Source organism: Rhinolophus hipposideros (assembly GCF_964194185.1).
Source record: "Rhinolophus hipposideros genome assembly, chromosome: X".
NCBI classification, from domain to species: Eukaryota; Metazoa; Chordata; class Mammalia; order Chiroptera; family Rhinolophidae; genus Rhinolophus; species Rhinolophus hipposideros.
Window position 1 is genome coordinate 89,371,804 of NC_138046.1, and position 6,000 is coordinate 89,377,803.

The 6,000-nt window shown below is 47.5% G+C and overlaps 1 protein-coding gene across 5 annotated transcripts in view; it reads right to left on the reverse strand.

Moving 5' to 3' along the window:
* Positions 1-3,942, reverse strand: part of JADE3 (jade family PHD finger 3) — a 143,991-nt gene extending 140,049 nt beyond the window's left edge. Inside the window, exon 1 of one of the 5 annotated variants that reach the window (XM_081042427.1) lies at positions 3,877-3,942. The gene's annotated coding sequence lies outside the window, so the exon portion shown is untranslated. Of the gene's footprint in view, positions 1-1,273; positions 1,395-1,688; positions 1,807-3,476; positions 3,634-3,876 lie in introns of those variants that run through there. The other 4 variants (XM_081042426.1, XM_081042428.1, XM_081042429.1 and 1 more) reach the window with 4 other exon arrangements.
* Between the last annotated feature and the right edge of the window lie 2,058 nt (positions 3,943-6,000).

The following is a 6,000-nucleotide window of genomic DNA, read 5'->3' on the forward strand; positions in this document are numbered from 1 at the left end:
CCTATATCCAGCACCAGAGATTCCATGTGATGTACAAAAGTGTTTTACGGCTTCACTACCTCTGGGGCCCTGCATCACCTACCATGTTCTGCTGTACCCTACGGCTGCATCTGAGCCACCCTTCAGGGCAGGATGCCCTTGAAAAGTACCAGCCTCTCAATGGTTACTCAAACTGTTCAGAAAAAGAAACAGCAAGCACAAATGATAAAGCAAATGGGAGCAAACTGTTAGTAATTGGTGACCTCGGGTAAAAGGAATACTGGAGTTCTTTGTACTACTCTTGCAACTTTTTTGTAATTATAATATTATATCAAAATAAGTTTTTAAAATTTAAAAGATTATCAATTTTCCCAGGAGATTACAACACACAATGTCTAGTGTCATGCTGGTACTATATTCTCCAGGCTTGGATTTCCTTGCCTATCAGCCAATATCAAGGGACAAGGAACTCCTTGGGTAGCATGGCTCAGCCATGGCTTCAGGGTTGTGGTAAGAGATTAAATTATTTACTGCTTGAAGAGTATTAATGAATGTACTATTAAGAGTTTCGCTATTGTCTAATGGTAAGAGTTTCTCTATTGTCTACAGAGAGACATACAGGGAGGAGGCAAAAACAACCATTCCAGAAAACAGAAGATTCCAGAAAACAGAAAACTCAAAGCAGTAGTTACTTGGTCTGTAATGACCACTTGCTAGCACCCTTTTATTCGTTCACCACTTCTACCTACTCATTCTAGATCCTCCCCACCCCACAAACCAGAATGCTTCAGCTTTCCCAGCCACTGTAACAGGTAGAAACTTGTAAACCATTCAAGTGTCCCACTAGAAGCCATTTCAGGAGAGTGCCAGAGGGGTGTCCCCCAATACCCACCCCTAACCTATAACATGAGGTAAGTAAAGATTATAGTAAGTTATCCCGATGAGAGATTTTCTTAATGTTAATGTAACCCAGCATCTGATCTCTACCTTCCTCCTTGTGTGTCAGCTCCATGAGGAGGTAGGTACATCATGTCCTATGATTATCTTCAACCTCTGTGTCCCTTCTCAAGGCTTGTAAGAGCCCTCTGTAACGCCATGTCTTCACAAACACCCGATGCTTCCTGCCTCCCCAACTTCCCCCCAGATATTTGCCTAGTTCTAGCCAGACCTCAAAGTAGTGGGCAAAAAGAAGAAATGGCTTTGTGTAGCTTAGGGGAGAAATGGGTTGCTGTGGCAGTGAAAACACAAGGGAGGGAAAGGACAAACATTATCAAAGAACAGGACCATACTCAACCTGTAAGTCTTCACATCCTTTGTTCTTTAACTGTAAGTCTCAACTCTGATGGGAGCTCTGAACGATCATCTGTCCTGCCCGAGAACCTTCTCTACAGGCCAGATGGTGGGTCAAGGCTGCTTCCCAGTCACTCCTGGCTCCCAGCTGATCACAAACACTTCAGGAAGGAGTTGGGAGCTTCACAGGCTCCTACTGGTGAGAAGGCCAAGACACAGCAAGGCAGCTCAGAAAACAGTGAGACAGAAAGTGTGGGTTCTAGAACCCCTGAGTATTCCAGAATTGTCTGGACAAAGGCAGTGTTTCATGGCAACAAGATTGGGTTGAGAGCTGTTTTTTAGGAAACAAAACTATAGAAAAGCACAGTTGAAGAAAAGGTGTCAATGATGGTAGCTCACACTAACTGAGAAACACTTACCAAAACACCTCATGTAATCACTTCACCCCCTTGAAGAGAGGTATTATCCTTCTACAGTTCAAATATTTAAGCTCAGAGCTCACTATAAATGAAAAAAAAAGATGTTATAGAGATAGAATATTCCTCGGCGAAACAAAAAAGAAAAAAACCATCTATTCCCAATTATCCGGCGAGTAATCATATGATGTTTTACGAGAACTACACTATTCAAAGTGTACAGAGGCTGGGATCCACATTCCCATTGTTTACAGATGTCAAGAAAGTATTAAATTAAATAAAAACAATGCTTTGTTCGGGTACACTCCTTTCTTACCCCCTCACCCCCACCCCCAGGCTGACAAGAAGTGGCTGCAGGGAAGGTATTTAAGAGAACTACTCTGGGAAAGTGGATTCTGGGTTGCTTAAAGTAAGCCAAGATGTTGTGCAACTAATCTTTACTTAAATTATTTTAGAGTTTAGAGAGAAGCAGACAGTTATCTTTATCAGACTGAATACAGGGAACGAGGTCGTCTTTCCCTCCAGGTCACTGGAATCACCATCAACATGGTTTTGATTTCTTATACAATCAGACGGCGGAAGGTGGGGGGGGGGGGACGCTGGGATCTCCTCCTCAGCTTCACAGATAAACGGATCTCACTTGAAAAAAATCTCGTGTACATCTGAGGCCATGTATTTCCTTGCAACCCCGAAAGTCAGAGAAGCGCCCAAAAAAGTTTCTTGCCAAATGCCTAGGCGCTCCATATGTCCCAGGGCTACACAATGCTACCAACTTTTAAACATGCCTTCACATTACCACCATTATGGTCACTCACTCGAGATCACGCCCCCCTTCCCTTCTCCCAAATAATAAACGCAGGTTGCCCTGTGCATTTTAGAGACAGACTTCTCCGAAGCAGAGGCTCTGAAAAGAGAGAGAAAAAGATTGGAGGGAGTCTATATATTTTTTTTAATCGATTGCCCCACGGCGGAGAGAATAAAACCAACTTAAGATTGGAGGGAGTCTATATATTTTTTTTTAATCGATTGCCCAACGGCGGAGAGAATAAAACCAACTTAATCGCTGGAGAAAAGTTAACTTTGCCGGGCTCAGCGGTGGGAAATTTTCTCCAGAAGAGTCGCAAAGCCCTCTTGCTTCCCCCCCCCCCCCGGACCGCCCGGCACTCGGTGGTCGTGGCGGACCCGGATCAGTAGCGCCAGAACAATGACGCGAGGGGGAGGGAAAGTTCGCCAGCCCGCGGGGCGCCCAGGCTCACCCAGGACCTCGCCGCTCCCCTCACCGCCTGCCCCCCTCCGGGCTCACGATCTTCTCGCCCCCCAACATCGAAACAGCCAGGGCGCGCCCTCGCTCCCGGGAGCAGCCGGCTCCAGGCGTCCCGCAGAGCAGGTCCTCCAGCCGCGGGGCTGACCCCGTGAGCCCCGAGACCAGACAGGGGACAGGGAGCGAGGGGGCGTCGGGAAGGGGCACCGGAGGGATCCGCCGCAACAGTTATGGCGCTCCACGCCTGCCTGAGTGTGGCTGCAGCCGAGCTCGGGCGCCCGCCCCCGCCCCCCGCGCCGACCACTACCGGTCACTTTACATCAGCTCACACACGCTCTCGGCCCCCGGCCGCCTGGGACGCCGGAGCGACCTGGAGCGCCGCGAGGTTGGGCCGGGACGCTGTGCCCCTCACCGCCGGCTTCGGCGCCCCTCACCGCCGGCTTCGGCTCCCCGAGGCAGCCCTTCCCGTACCCACCCGGCGCGCCGCCCCCCAGCCCACTCGCATCGCGTCCGGCCTCAGCGGCGCCTACCTTCGTGCAGCCAGTCAAAGCTCCCTCAGCTCCACGCTCGGCCCGGCACCGTGCCCGGCGAGTCCGATCGGAGTGGTAACCGCCCCCCGAACTGCTCGCTTTCTTCTCTCCCCTCCCTCGCACCTGCCCTCCAATCTCCTCCCCACCCCCGCCCCCCGCCCGATCTGCCGGGGCCGCCCCCAGCGACTCAGCTCCCGCCCTCGGCCCTCGCCCTCCGGGCCCGTCAGGCCTCAACGCCCGGCAAGCGGTTGGGCGGCGGCGGCACCGCGGCGGCTGAAGCGGCGCGGAGCACTATTGTATTCCTGACACTGTGGGCTCCCACGCTCCGCCTCTTCCCCTTCCTTCCTCCCCCTCCCGCATTCCCCCCCACCACCACCACCGCTGGCCGAGCTCGCCCTACCCGACTCGCTCCCCGCCGACTGCCGAGCGCCCTTCTGGCGGGCTGGGAGCCGTTGCTACCGCTAGAACGCCTGGAGGCTCCGCCCACCTCGTGCTCCCGCACGCGTCGCGCGGTGCTCCAGGTGGGTTTCGCGCTGCTCCTGCTGGGTACGCTGCTGCCGCCAGGAGCCTTGGCCCCGCCGCGTGCCAGGGAGGACCACGGGAGGTCCCTTGGCTATATTCAAATACAAACTAAGCTTTTCACGGCCCCCTTTAACTCCAAAGTTCTTTAAGTGGACCCTCATGTGGAGAAAACTCCTCGTCTGGCACTATTGATTTAAATCGTTAGCGTTTGGATTACCCACAAAGATAAAGTCAAGGTGGCTATTCACAGAATCCACTTATAAAGTTACTTTATGATGTTGTGTAGTTTTTTGATGTGTCCACTTGGTTAGGTTACAGCCCCGAGTTATTCAATCAAACATTCATCTAGTTGTTGGTGTGAAGATATTTTGATGTAATGAAATCTCCTGATCAATTGATTTAAAGTAAGGGAGATTATCCTGGATAATGGGGGGGGGGGCTGATCATTCCTTTCTGTCTGTGTGCCCTACAGATTTTGGATTTGCTTATCCAACCCCACAGTTGTGTAAGCCAATATCTTCGAATGAATGAATGAACAAATTTTATAGACATAGATATAATGTCTTATTGGTCTGTTCTCTGGTGGAATCCTGACTCATAACAGATGTGTGTTTTTCTTAATTTACTGGGGTGACAATTGTTAATGAAATTACATAATTTCAGGTGTACAATTCTGTATTACATCATCTATAAATCCCACTGTGTGTTCACCACCCAGAGTGAGTTCTCCTTCCATCACCATATATTTGATCCCCCTTACCCTCATCTCCCACCCCCCAACCCCCTTACCCTCTGGTAACCACTAAACTATTGTCTGTATAACAGATGTTTAAGCAACAAAACCTTTTTGATTTACCTGTCTGGGTTTGGCTGTGTACCCTGTGCAATTACCATGAACACATTGTCATTTTCATTGACATGTCTAGGCTAAACACAAATGTGGGCTCTTTTATATTTTGTCTGTTTTCCATATTAAAGATGCAATTCTATTTTATAATATGCAAATGTATGAGTTCTAAAATATTCATAGTCCTTCACTTACACCATTTATTATACTTCACTTACTTTGAAATAATTATAGATTGACAGGATCTGTACAAAATATTACAGAGCAGTCCCATGTACTTTTTCCCCAGTTTTCCCCAATGGCAATATCTTATATAACCAAGATATTGACATTGGTACAATACACAGACCTTATTCAGATTTCACCAGTTTTACATGTATTGTTCTGTATCTGTGTGTAGTACTATGCAATTTTATCACATGTGTAGATTCAGGTAACCACCACAATCAACTGTTCTTCTACCACAAAGATTCTTCCTGCTACCCAATATAGTCACTGTCATCTCCTTCCTCTAACCCAACCCCTGGCAACCACTAACATGTTCTCCATCTCTATAATTTTGTTATTTCAAGAATATCATGCAAATGAAATCATACCTTTTGAAATTGGCTTTTCTACACTCAGCAGAATTTCCTTGAGATCCACCCCAATTGTTGCATGTTATCAATAGGTCATTCCTTTTTATTGCTGGGTAGTAGTATTACTATGCTGTGGATGCACTAATTTGTTTATTCACCCATTGAAGGACATTTGGGTTGTCTCCAATTTTTGCCTATTAAGAATAAAACTGCTATGAACATTCATGTAGAGTTTGTGTGTGTGTGTGTGTGTGTGTGTGTGTGTGTGTGTATAAACATAAGTTTTCATTTCTCTGTGACAAATGCCCAAGAGTGCAAATTGCTGGGTGAGATGGTAAGTGTAAATTTAGTGTTATAAGAAACTGCCAAAATTTTCCAGACTGTCTGTACTATTTTACATTCCCACCAGCAATGTATGAGACATCCAGTTGCTCCACATTTTTGCCAGCATTTAGTATTGTCACTATATTTTTATTTTACCCATTCTAATTAGGTGTGTAGTGATATCTCTGTTTTAAATTGCATTTCCCTAATAGGTAGTGATGTTGAACATCTTTTCATGTGCTCATTTGTCATC